The sequence below is a fragment of the Pteropus medius genome, unplaced genomic scaffold (assembly GCF_902729225.1).
Source record: "Pteropus medius unplaced genomic scaffold, Ma_sr-lr_union100, whole genome shotgun sequence".
Taxonomy (NCBI): Eukaryota; Metazoa; Chordata; class Mammalia; order Chiroptera; family Pteropodidae; genus Pteropus; species Pteropus medius.
This window is the reverse complement of record NW_024350399.1, coordinates 2,375,937-2,389,302: the sequence shown is the minus strand read 5'-3', so window position 1 is coordinate 2,389,302 and position 13,366 is coordinate 2,375,937. Positions and strand designations below refer to the sequence as shown.

At 41.6% G+C, this 13,366-nt stretch overlaps 1 long non-coding RNA gene across 1 annotated transcript; it reads left to right on the top strand.

The window, feature by feature from the left end:
• Positions 1-16: 16 nt before the first annotated feature.
• Positions 17-5,750, top strand: LOC120584302 (uncharacterized). The gene is made up of 2 exons (XR_005648005.1): positions 17-2,917; positions 3,033-5,750. It is a non-coding gene; the product is annotated as an uncharacterized LOC120584302 (long non-coding RNA).
• The last annotated feature ends 7,616 nt before the right edge of the window (positions 5,751-13,366 follow it).

The window sequence follows — 13,366 nt, the reverse complement described above, 5'->3', positions numbered from 1 at the left end:
GCAAGGGGTGGAGATGAAGGCTGGTCTTAGGGAAGCTTGACAAAGGAAGCGGGAGGGAGCAAGCCCAGGCTGTGGCACTTATAACACCCACCCCTCCAGCACTTCTCTGGAAGCTGCATAAGTTGTTGCACTGGGGTGTCCCAGGCCTAGGAAGCCAATCTAGGGGAGTGAGTATTAGGGCAGGAGGCATGAAGCAGAGCAATGAATGGAAGAAATCCAACTTGACCCAAGCTTGGCCAAGTGGTGGAGGAATGTACAATATAAAAAGAGACAAGGAGGGTGAGAGAGAAGTCCAGAGAGAAGATACAAGGAGAAGAGAGAATAAGAGAGGAGGAAGAGGAATGTGAGTGTGTTTGGTGTGATGGTCACTGCTGCTGCAGTTCTGGGTTATTTCAGACTCTCGAGAAAGACCAGTCAGTAACTCTTTTTGGCTTTCTTGGCTGCTGAGTCCTTATGGAAGGCACTGCCCAGCCTTTGAAAAGCCATAGCCTGATAGAACCAGCACTTTCTTCTCCTGTGTGTTGGGTGGGAGCGGGGACTTCTTGTCTCATGTCATACAACAGGGCCTGTGGAGAGATAGTTACAGTTTCCAAAACACAAAGCCACCCAGAGATGCATGCTACTGCACACTCAGGCATGAAAGAGACTGAAAAACCAACGCCTCCAACTCTCTCTCTCATGAATCTCAGCTCTCAGCAGAGCTCTGGTCTGCTTAGTAGTGGAGATGGGACCATGACCTGAAGATCTGTGAGTTCTGCCATCCCTGCATCCGTAGTAACACTTCCTTCCAATGGCCACCTGGCTGGTGTTTTGTCTACTCACCCCTGGGTCAGAGCATTAAAGGCTAAGCAGCACGGCACAGCCACCTCCTTCCCAGTGCTGGACGAGGTGATGGAGAAGCAGTCACTGGTGAAAAATCTTTAAGAAAAAGATGCCTTTCACAGGGAGTAAAAACCATCCCTCTGCACCCCTCCCCGCCCCATGGCCACAGGAAACACATAGGTTCCATTTTACTTAGGAACCTATCTCTCATAAAAATAGGACTCCTGGTGGTAGTCCTCTAATCTCATAATCTCAGGGACACAAAGCCTTCTTTAGAATGTCACTCAGAATACCGCCCTCAGGCCCAATCCCGCAGCTGCATTAACACACAAAAAGGTCATATCAACAGCTTAATTCTCCATACCTAGCTCCAACAGACCCTTAACCATTTCCAGATGGCATATCGATTTCTCAACAAACAAAAATATACCACCACTGAAGATATTCAACAGACTATACTCTGAAGGCAATTTTCAAAACATTTTGACCAACAATGGGGCCATTAGAATGTGGTCATGGAAGGGGTGCACTTCCAAGTAGCACTTACCTAGGTGGCACAAGTCCTGGTTTCTCGGTTTAAAAGTGTTCTTTTTGCTACCTGTTGTTACACCTCCTATAAAACAGACTCCCATTGAATTCACAGAGCTCTTCATTGAATGGCGACTCAGAAAAACAGCCCTGACAGATGAGCGTTAGGGATGTTTCATAATCAGGGGCCTCTGTGTCTCCATGAATGGCTCTTGGTTTCCCAGGAAGAGCCGTTTCCACAGATCCTGCCTGGTGATTCTGATTCTTTAGTGCTGTTAGAGCTAACAAATATTTCTTGGGTACTGGGTGTGAACCAGGGCGTGAATCTGAAATCTGCATATGACCCAACTCCTATCCCGGAAGCTAATGTTTAAAGTTCTAGAAGCACCTGCTATCACAGGGGCACTACACTAATGTAGAAAAAGCATACAAACCTGGATTACAGTTCTGTCCCCAACACTTACTGTATGATCTTGGAGAATTCACCTCTACAAGCCTCAGTCACTTCATCTATAAAATGGAAATAATCGTTCCAACCTCTGCAAGATGGTTGTGAAGAATAATAGGCACCGAAGAATTAGGAGAGGCTTATGGGACATCCAGCCACGTGCTGGTCACTGGGTTAGGAGTTTTGTTATGAATTTGAACTCCCAAGCCCAGTGTCTGGCACATAATATGTAGTCCAAGTTATTAGCTTTCCCTCCTTCAGAAAAGTAGCCTGACTGGTGGGTCTGGCTCCTTTCCATGCAAGGTGTGCCCCATCATTTTCTGACCCTGCTTCTTCCCAGTTTGTGATTTCCATGGAGCCATCCTATCCTCTAGGATATTTTTCAAAGGAAACATCCCATAAAAATTAACTGTGTCCAGGCTTGTGAATTAACCCTCATAGACAAATCAGCCTTAGCCCTCCAGCAGCCTCCACTAACATTCTTTTTCTCAGCCTCTCTGTCCCTATCATCCAACCTGCTCTCTGAAGATGCTCAGTGAATTGTGCCCTTGTATTTCCTAGGGCCCCTTTCACCTTGGAATCCACTTCCAGCTCTTGGTAAAGAGCAGCACCCACTGTATGCCAATGTAAGGACTTCCAGCTGGACCACGATCTGCCCATGAAGGCAGGGAAGGGCCTCTTAAAGGAAGGAAGGAAAAGGAAACCTTGTGAGCCAGTCTCAGGAATCAGTCATTAAGGAAGGAAGCAGGTGGCTTCTGGGAAGTTTGAGGAGTTGGGGTGGGAGAGGGAAGCAAGAAGGGAGCCAGCCTTCAGGAGAGAGGGCAGAGGGGTTAGACTAACATTTGGCAAACTATGGTCATGGGCCAAGCCCAGCCAACATGTATTTTTTTAAAGAAAGTTGTTTATGTTTTGTGTCTGGCTGGTTTCACACTACAGAGCCAGGTGGTTGCAACAGAGAGGCCTACGAAGCCTAAAATATTTACTCTCTTTTACAGAAAAATTTTGTCAGCCTCTAGTTTTAACAGTGTCAGACTGGAAAAGCTGCTAGGATCTGCTACAGCTGCCAGTTACCTCCTGCAAGACGGATATCCTAAATTAATAACCACCTCCCACTGACAGGTATTACCACTACAGAGACCCCGACTGGCTTCCCTCTATAAGTGGCTCTGGGATGCTTATATCTTGAGATGGGACAGTTAGGCAGGTCCTATTTCAATCTCATTCCTTCTTTCAGTTCATGACCAGAATTAGAAAGATGAAGGTGTCATCTATTCTGTGGTGCGTACAGCCCTAAAGAAGAGTGAAGGTGAGTGATCTCAGGCCAAACTTGACATCTTTGCTAATATAAAAGGAAGTTTGGAGCCTAGGGTGAAGTGTCACTACCACTACCATCACTGTTACTATTTACCATGGTCATCATTGCCATCAGCACCACCTCCACCACCACCATCACCATAAACACCACTATGACCACCATAATTACCACTCAATACATCATCTCCGCCACCACTTCTACAACCCTAACAAGGGAATTGTTGCCTTTTTCTGAGCACTGTGAAGGAACAAAGGAAAGAGAGAAAAGAATGATGCACGTTGTCTTTGCCCCAGACTCTAAGTCAAAATAGGACATTCTCAGCTACTATAAGAGGAAGTCAAGAAGACCAGGAGCTCCAGCCATGCTCCTAGAGCTAGGGCGGCAGGGACAGGGGAATAGCTAGCTAGTCCTCTCTAGCAGAGAGAGGGAAGACTATGGGTTTCTCAGTCAGTCAGAACGGAGTTCAAAACCTGACTCTATGTACTCACTGTGTGACTGGGCAAGTTATTCAACCTCCCTGAGCCTAACTCATAAAGCAGATACAATGCCTACTTTGCAAGACTATTATAAATTAATAGGAATAGAATCTGAGTTCTAGAAACCTTAAAGATCATCCGGTATGTAATAGGTGTTCAAAAACAAGGAGTTTTTCCTGCCTCTCCTCCTCTGAGATGTCCATTCCTGGTCTCTAAAATGGGTTCGAATCAGCCTAGGGTTTCTGTCCCCTCCCATAAAGGATACTAGAGGAAGTGGACAACTACAGAGTCTCCTGACTCAGGGGCAGTTCCCCCAGGACATAACTGATTACTGCTCAAAGTATTGTCAGGGCAGATGGGAAAGGATACATGGGCACAGTTCCTTCCTGAGAAGAGTTATAATGAAGACTTAAACATAAGAAAGGGAAAAAGAAACCAACTTCAGAATATATGGCTTTCATTGGCAAAATAAGGAAATGTTACTGTTTTACCCCTTGCAAGACAGCAAAAGTGAAGGCATGATTTGGGGTGGGGGCGACCTCCTCCCAATTCATGCTCTCAGCTGCTTCCCCTGACATGTAGGGGAAGGGATCCGAAACCCAGAATAAGGTTGGTCATTGTGTTCCAAGATACATAGGAAAGGGGGCCCTGGATCTTTTATAATTGGGAGAATGTTCCATATTCGCAGAGATTCGGTATTTGCCTGTGATTCCACTTCTTAATGGAAGTGACTGTACAGTTAGTAACCTTGCCAAGCCCCAGTTTTCTCATCCCTGTATGAGAAGGAATCGATAATCCTGACTTTACAGGACCGGTGTGAGATTAATATAGTAAATATAATCCTTACACCTGAAAGAGTATCTGGTGCACAGCAAGTATTTAATGTAGTTAGTTTTAAAGTACTCTGACAAGTTCATCACTCTCGATTCTCACTGTAATTCTTGTGAGGTAGTCATTGTTACCACCACCACTCCTTTTTGGTTGAGGAAGCTGATATTCAGAGGCCAAGTGACTGGCCTAAGCATCACATAGCTGCCATGTGATTGAACTGGATCTAGACCAGGTTTCCTGACTCCCAGGCCTGCCTGTTTGCAGAGTGAGAGTCAGGGGTCCTGAGGAGTGAAAGGGGGAGCAGTGATCCCTGAGCTGGTCTGTGCTCTCTGAGCAAGAGAGTGGCAAGGAGGCGAGAGATGCCCTGACCTGGCTGTGCTTTTCCCCTCCTCTCCGCAGCCAGGCCTGCGGTGTCAACCTTGGAGGAAATGGTGAGTGGGATCCCTGCCCCTTTTCTCATCCTCTGGTTTATATCTGCTTCCTCATCCCAATCCAACTCCCCTACAGGGCATTTTTATCATTTACGCTGAGGTGAAATGCCCACAGCTTGGTGAGTTTCCAGCCAAGGGGCTAAATATAAGAAGCAGGACCCTCAATCCCCTTAGTGACTACAAGGTGGTCCTCTGCTAGTGATGGTGTTCCCACCCTGCCCTCAGCACAAATACTCATCCACAGCCCCCAGAGCTCCCCAGGATGCCAGCGGAGCCCCAGCCCATTCTGTAAGTCCTCTAGTTCCCAAGCCCAGCAGTCAGGGAAACCCTGGGCCTTTCATCCTGGTCAGGGTTCTGAGGAGACTCAAGAAACACCTGAATGAACTCTGAGTGCTCTCCTAGCAGAAGACCAGGCAAAGGTGTGAGAAGGGAGATCCCCTTGCACACCAGACTCAAGCAGCGAACTGGACACAGCAGCCACAGACATGTTCTTGCCACACAAGTGTAAGGTCAGCTTCTGTTTCTATTTTGGTCCTCAGTCCCTTTGGGTGTGCTTGACTTGACCCTGAAAGGAGAAATCATCTATCCACACATCACAGAGAGCTGGCCCTGGGCGGCTTCTGTAAAGCATTTCCAATTTTCAAGCTGCTGCTAAGGTCAGAGCTGAGGGGACTCACAGAGTTTTGGCAAGACCAAGGGCCAGCGCCAAGAATGCTGCTTGCATGTGCAATCAATCCCACATGGAAGATGCCTTCCAGACGCCATGATGGGGCTGAGGCTTGCCCAAAGGCCCCATTTGAGAATTATATCAGAAAATTCAGTTACCCCTTATATATTCAAAATGATATGTGATTGTTGAATTTATTTTGTTAATACAGTATATATTGATTTGTTTTATATTGTTCATCAAATGTCAATCATTCACAGTGCCTGGAAGTTTGGTTTGGTTTATTCAAAGCACCCATATTCCTTGATGCCTGAGAGTGGTCAATAAGGGATTAGTTATACTTGCCCCTGTGAGGCTCTGGCTGTGGCCTCTCAGACCCCTGCTCAGGAATCACAGAGTGGGTCTGAGTCCCCAAAGCTGGACTGCACCAGACCTACCCACCTCTCCTGGGAAGAAGTCAGCACTTTCAGAGAACTCCTGGCACAAAAGGAGTTGCAAACATCTAGCATTTTCCCTTGAACTTATTAAAAATGCAGATGCTCAGACCCAATTCCAAACCTGCTATATCAGAATCTGCATTCCAATAAGATCTTCAGGTGATGTGTATGCACATTAAAGTTTTAAAAGCCTGGTCTACCTCCAAAATACATACTTCATCGAAGTGTGAAGTGTATTCATCCTCTCGCCTTTGGGAACTTAATTGCCTGTGGCTCTACTCTGAGTATGTAATAGAGCGAACTGCTCAGTCTCTCTGACTCCATCTTGTTCAAACCTGCTTTGTTTCCATGGCCTTCAGGCTAATAAGTTCTGTTTGGTCTTCCAGATAGATAAGCTAATTATTAGAGGAATTCTGCTTGCGACTTGAGTTTTAGGTCTTGTTTATCAAAGATTTGCAGGAACCTCGTGGACAGACTCACATCAACTATCACAGTCTTCCTCAGACCCCTGTTGGCACCCAGATGTCTGGTGGCCAAACACTTCTTGCCCCTCATATTTCCCCTTCCTTTGACAAAAAAGAAGTCTGAACTCTTAAAAGATTTTTAAAGATTGATTTGAGGATTAGGTCTCCCATTTTATCATTTGGCACCTTCCCAATCAATAAACCTTTCCTTACTCCAAACTCTGACATTTTGAGTTTCAGCCTTTTGAAGCACAGACACACAGACTATGAACTAGTAACAAAGTCAGTGGATAGGACAAAGAGGCCAGGAGAACTAGCAAGACAACCCATGCTAGCATTTTTTCTCACTTCTCTTTTACTCCCTTTTCTTCCTTCCTTTCGCTCGCCCTAACCCCATCTTATCTTCTTTCTCTTCTCCCCATCTCTCTCATCACTAGTCCAGTCCATGTCCTGAATACACCAGGACCCCAGCCCCTTTGCCTCTTTGACTCTGCTAAGATGCCAGGTCATCTAGACGCACATGATTCTCACTGATCAATCAAGAAGCACCAGCAGAACCCAAGCCCTTGCCATACCCTCTGTAAATGAATTGCCCCTTTGTAGAGTCAAAACATAGACAAGACAGCTCGTGAAGGAAACAGTAATGATAAAAATTAAGAAGAAATCAGCCCTTCCAGTCGCTCCATAGACTGCCTCCTGCCTAAGTTTTCATACCTTACTTCTCTCTGTGACACTCGATGCTGGTCTATGGACTGGGGCCAGTCTGCAAATTGTGATTACTGTTCCGGAATGAGATAAGTAGAATAATTCAAAGATTTATTGGGAACTTTTCTCGCAATCCAACAGAGCAATTTTAAGTTTGTTTTATATAATCATAAAAAATCGAGGCTCGTGTTTTGTAAGCCTCTTTTAATTTCATTTTCTTAGTTGTTAGCTTTTATTGTAGTCAACAAAAGTATAGCTCCTCAAAGGATTAGAAAGAAAAAAGAAAAAAGAAAAACAGATCCTTCAGCAGATAGGTGAGAAGTCTGAGACATAGAGTGAAGAAATAAAATGAAGGTCACTGTAGTCAAGCTGCTAAATTACTAAAATCAAGTAGTTTGTAGCATGGAAAATTGATATTTTTAATTTTCCAGTCCTGCATCAATGCCTGGACATATATCAAACCTCCAGATAACCTTCTGATTACCCCCTGAAAAACTCACGTATCCTGACTGTCTGGCATTCATCATCCAGACCACCTGGCATCTGATGGATACCCATCCTGGATCAATCCTGTGGCTAAGAATGCAGGACTGATTATTCTCAAGGATGCACTTTTTACTATGAGGCCTTTCTTTCTTCTCTGGAACACTTCTGAGTTTCTGCCTAGCTGTATTCCCATTTGCAAACTCTAAGACTCTTGAATAAATCTTTATCATTTATTTCTAACAAAGCTTCCAGAGTCTTTTTGAGTTCTTTTGACATGTATAGTGTCATGTGTCACTGGATCCAAAGAAAACTCTGCTTTAATTCCCATGTTCACTGGATTCCAACAAGGTAGCTGCTTGAGCCCTTTGTGCTCTGCCATCTCCCCGACCACGGCTCCCAGAGCCCAGTGGTCAGTTCTCTCAGTTTGGAATCTCCTTCCTTCAGTTGAGGTTCAGAACTTTTATTCTTGGGTCCTCTGGCACCAGTTTTTGTAATAGGGTCCCCTCTTCTAAGTGTGTTAAAGAGGTACAACCCCATTCTAAAACACCAGCAGGATTTATGGTCCATCCTGTGCTAAATATTTGTCTCAATGGACTTCTGATAAGAAGACAATTTGGGATTACAGTGGCCACTCTGGATATCTTTCCAGATTTCAAAATTAGTATATTTAAGTGCACAATTAAAGAATCTTAGAAATGTTAAACAAGCTAAATGGGAGGCATTTTGCAGTTGGTATTTAGAGGCCTCTAAGAAATTAAATGATTCAAAGATAGCCTTAACATTTCTCTGGTCTTTTTGTCTGGCCATGACAGCTTTCAGGGGAATTTATCTTTAACATAGGACCCCGTAAAATTTCCCCAAAAGTTTCCTTCTCAGGAACTCTAACTGGTAATATATATACAAATATATGTGTATATTTGTGTCTTTAAAAAAAATAAAAATAAAATGGATTGACTTAGCCAAAACAATTTAAAACTCTAATGGCCATTCAGGCAAAACTCCATTTTAAGGACCTTTCCTTAAAGAGAGAATTCTGAACCTCTCTGGGACTATGAATGGAATGCATTCTTTAATTGACCTTTGGAAGCTTCTAAAAGGCAAATAGACTTTTTTAAAAAAACAGCTCTAAAAGGATCCTAAAAGAAACTTTGCTTTAAATTTTTTTACTGTTTCTCCTGCCTGGAACCTGACAAGATATTTGAAAGGATTTAAAACTTTTGAACAGAAATTTGGAAAAATTGAAAGCTACAAATTCAAAGCATGATAGGAATTAAAGATTAATCAATTAATTAATTAATTAATTTAATTAAATAAGCCCCCTCCCCTAAGCTATAAAACTATGTACCCAGAGAGAAAGAAGCAAATTAGGAATGACATTGTTGGACAGATAAATCAACCTATGATGTCATTTAAGTTACAACCCAATTCTTTGGGGAATTGAGAATAACCGTCTTCATCTTACAAAACTTTGCTAAACTAGAAATACAACTCTAGAAGTCATTTGAAGCCTGTTTCTCTTGCCCATCCTCAATTCCTCAGACAAAAAAAAGGAGAGAGAGAGAGAAGGAGGGGGTGGAAAGAGAGAGAGAAGGGTTTTTGTTTTTGTTTTTGTTTTTAAAAAGCACAAATTGTTACTCTGGTTCCAAGTCTCTTTCCCAAGGACAAATATAAATCTTAATTGTCTTCTCCACAAATATTAATAAAAATAGACTCAGCCATCTGAACAAATAAACTTAACTTATTGCAACTGCTATAAATTAGTGGGGTTTTTGCCTTATTGTCCCTGTCTCATGGCTGAAATTTTAGAAACAAAACTGTCAGGTTTCTGGTTGTTTCTGTCGATATATGTGTATATACATCTACCTCTGGAAGATATTATTACAATGTTTGTAAAGAGCTCTGTGTAACTGGCTTAAAAGAATTAAGCACTCATATAAAACTTCTCAAAAACAGAATAGAAACTACTCTAAATGCTTTTCAAGATTACACGATCTGGGAAAATACTTGATATTAAAGCTGGTTTGAGGATTCTGGGAAACATGGCAGAGTGAGAGATGTCCTCAGATCTCTTCCCTTGAAACAACAATAAGATGAACATCTGAAAAAGAACAAAAAAACCCACCCAAACTGCACACCAGCACGTCTATGTGTGGGATCTGCACATAAGAGCTACCACAGGTCAGAACCTCAGGTGTCAGGGGTGGGGGGCGGGGATGGACTGGGAGAAATAAAGAAGCTGCCTCTTGAGAACGAGCAGCGAGTTCCCTGAACAGCCCTGCCTGGGAAAGCAGTGAGCTCCCCACGGCCAGCTGGCAGCAGGGCCCAGTCATCAGGGAAGGGCAGAAGGCAGAGGAGCAGGATGGCAAAAAAACAACAGTTAAATTTTACCGAGGCTGAGCCACAGCCCCCAAACCCCAACTGAGAGGGCCCCACCTCCCATACCCTCTGAGACCGCAGAGCGCCAGGGAAATCTGAGCAAACACTGCCAAGACTGTCACTGACACTTACAGGGACTGAAACTGAGGGTAGCGAGCATGATTAAATATCCACAAAAAATAAAAAAGGCATTATTTAGGCTTTGTATAAAGCAGGGATTCAAGAGGCTTAGATGCCACCTACTGGAACCAAAAGAAAAGTGCCTCCTTGGCAGCAGGCTAAAGAGAGACCTTTATATAATAAATCTTCTTTCTGGAAAAACAGCAGAATACACTTCCATTAATGCCCAGGCAAAGAAATAGTCCATTAAACACCGTGGATAACCGAGGTGACAAGGCATCTTAGAAAGAAAGAGAAAAATCTCCAGAAAATAAACTTACAGACATAGAAATGTGTGACTTAAATGACAAAAAATTCAAGATGGTACTTCTGAAAAAACTCACTGAGTTCCAAAATGAGTCATATCGACAATTTCAGGAATCAAAAAAACAACTAGATGAGCAGAACAAGCAGATTGACCAAAAAAAAAAAAAAAAACAGAACAAAACAAAAAAACACAGAATATATCTTCTGGAAATAAAAAAAACACACACACACTGCAAGAGTTGAAAAATGAAATAGCAAGCTTGGGAAATAGAGTCAACCAAATGGAGGAAAGGATAAGTGATATTGAAGACAGAAATCTAGAAATAAATCAGAAGGAAGAAGAGAGAAACTGAAGAATGAAAAATAATGAAAGAGAAATACAAGAACTGGCTGATACCATCAGGAGAGGAAACGTAAGAATAATGAGCATTATCGAAGGTGAGGAAAAAGAGTGGGGACTAGAAAGCATTTTCCGACAAATAGTGGATGAGAATTTCCCAAATCGAAGGAATGAGCTGGAGCTTGGAATGCAAGAAGTCAACAGGACACTCAATTATCTCAACCCAAAAAAGCCTTCACCAAGAAACACTGTATTAAACTTATCAAAAATCATCGACAAAGATAAAATTCTCAGGGCAGCCAGAGAGAAGAAAACGGTAACTTATAAAAGAAAACTCATTAGATCCTCATCACACTTCTCAGAACAAACCTTACAAGCCAGAAAGAAATGGAATCAAATATTTAAACAATTAAATGAAAGGAACGACCAGCCTAGAATAATGTATCCAGCTAAGCTCTTCTTTAGAAGGAGAAATTAAGACCTTTCCAGACATACAAAAATTGAGGGACTTCTCCACTATGAGGCCTGCACTACAGGAAATAATGAAGGAGGTCAGTTCACCTAAAACAAAATGACAAAAAAACCATAATTACAAGTAAAGTGACTATCAGGCAAACAGAAGCAGAGAAGTACAATCCTTACTAAGAACAGGACATTATAAGCTTAATATAAGAAGAGATTTGCTATAGCAAGATAGTAATGAACATTCAGCATACGTAGGGACAATTTGAGACAACAATGACTGAAAAGGGGAGGATTCAAAGATCCAAATTCACAAAGGGGAATGGAGTTAAGGCATGCACAGAAGAAAAGGGACGACTGTATATATATAACTATCTTTTACATATTCGTAATTGTAACCACACACCAAAGGTTCAGAACCAAAGTATATAATATAAAACAAGAAGAACCAGAGGGGAAACCCACAAAAAAACAACCAAAATAAAGAAAACAGAGACACAAGAACAAGGAAGCAATGGAAACACCAAGCTACCAGAAAGCAAAAGATAAAATGGCTATAAGAAGACATCATATTTCGATAATCACCCTAAATGTAAATGGACTGAACTCACCAATAAAAAGGCAGAGTTGCAGAATGAATCAAAAAACAAAACCCAACCATATGCTGCCTCCAGGAGACACATCTCAGTTCCAAAGACAAATACTCAAAGTGAAAGGGTGGAAAATAATATTTCAAGCAAATGGCATTCTGAAGAAAGCAGGAGTAGCGTTACTAACATCGGTCAAAATAGACTTCAAAATAAAAAAGATAAAGAAAGATACGGAGGGACATTTCGTAATGATAAAAGGAATCATGCACCAAGAAGACATAACACTTATTGATATCTATGCTCCCAATCGGGGAGCCCCGAAATATGTTAAGCAATTACTAACAGAACTAAAGGGAGAAACAGACCAAAACACCATTGCAGTAGGGGACCTAAATGCCCCACTGTCGGATATGGACAAATCATCCAAACAGAAAATCAATAAGGAAATAACATCCTTAAATGACACTTGAGACCGACTGGACATAATTGACATATTCAGAGCCTTCCATCCCAAAACAACTGCTTATACATTCTTCTCTAGTGTACATGGAACATTCTCAAGAATCAACCACATATGGGGCACAGAGATAGCCTCAACAAATATAAGAGGATTGAAATCATACCAACCATATACTTGGATCATAATGCTTTGAAACTAGAGATCAACTACAGAAAGAAATCAGAAGACCCACAAATAAATGGAGATTGAACAACATGCTACTGAAGAAAAACTGGGTCAGTAAAGAAATAAAAAGAAAGATCAAGAGATACATAGAAACAAATGATAAAGATAGTACAACATATTAAAACTTTTGAGACATGGCAAAAGCGGTCATAAGAGGAAAGTTCATATCATTACAGGCCTATCTCCAAAAACAGGCACGAGCCCAAATAAACAACCTAACACTTCATCTTAAAAAATTAGAAAAGAAAGAACACATGAGGCCTAACATCAGCAGAAGGAAAGAAATCATCAAAATTATAGCAGAAATAAATGAAATTGAAAACAAAACAAAACAAAAAAAACAACAGAAAAAATAAATACAAGAAAGAGCTGGTTTTTTGAAAAGGTTAATAAAATTGACAAACCCCTGGCTAGACTCACTAAAGAAAAAAGAGAAAGGACACAAGTAAACAAATTAGGGATAAAAGAGGGGAAATTATGACTGACATTGCAGAAATACAAAAGATCATGCAAGAATACTATGGAAAAGTATATAATAACAAATTTAATATTCTAGAAGAAATGGAGCAGTACTTAGAAAAATATAACCTTCTTAGATTGAATCAAAAATATCTGGAAAATCTAAATAGACCGATCAGCAGGATGGAAATTGAAACAATCATCAAAAACCTACCAAAAAGTAAAAGTCCAGGACCAGATGGTTTCACCAGTGAATTCTACCAAACATTCGAAGAACATTTAATACCTATTCTCCTCATACTCTTCCAAAAAATCAAAGAAGAAGCAATACTTCTCAACTCATTTTATGAAGCCAATATCACCCTGATACCAAAACCTGGTAAAGATAACACAAAAAAAGAAAACTACAGACCAATAT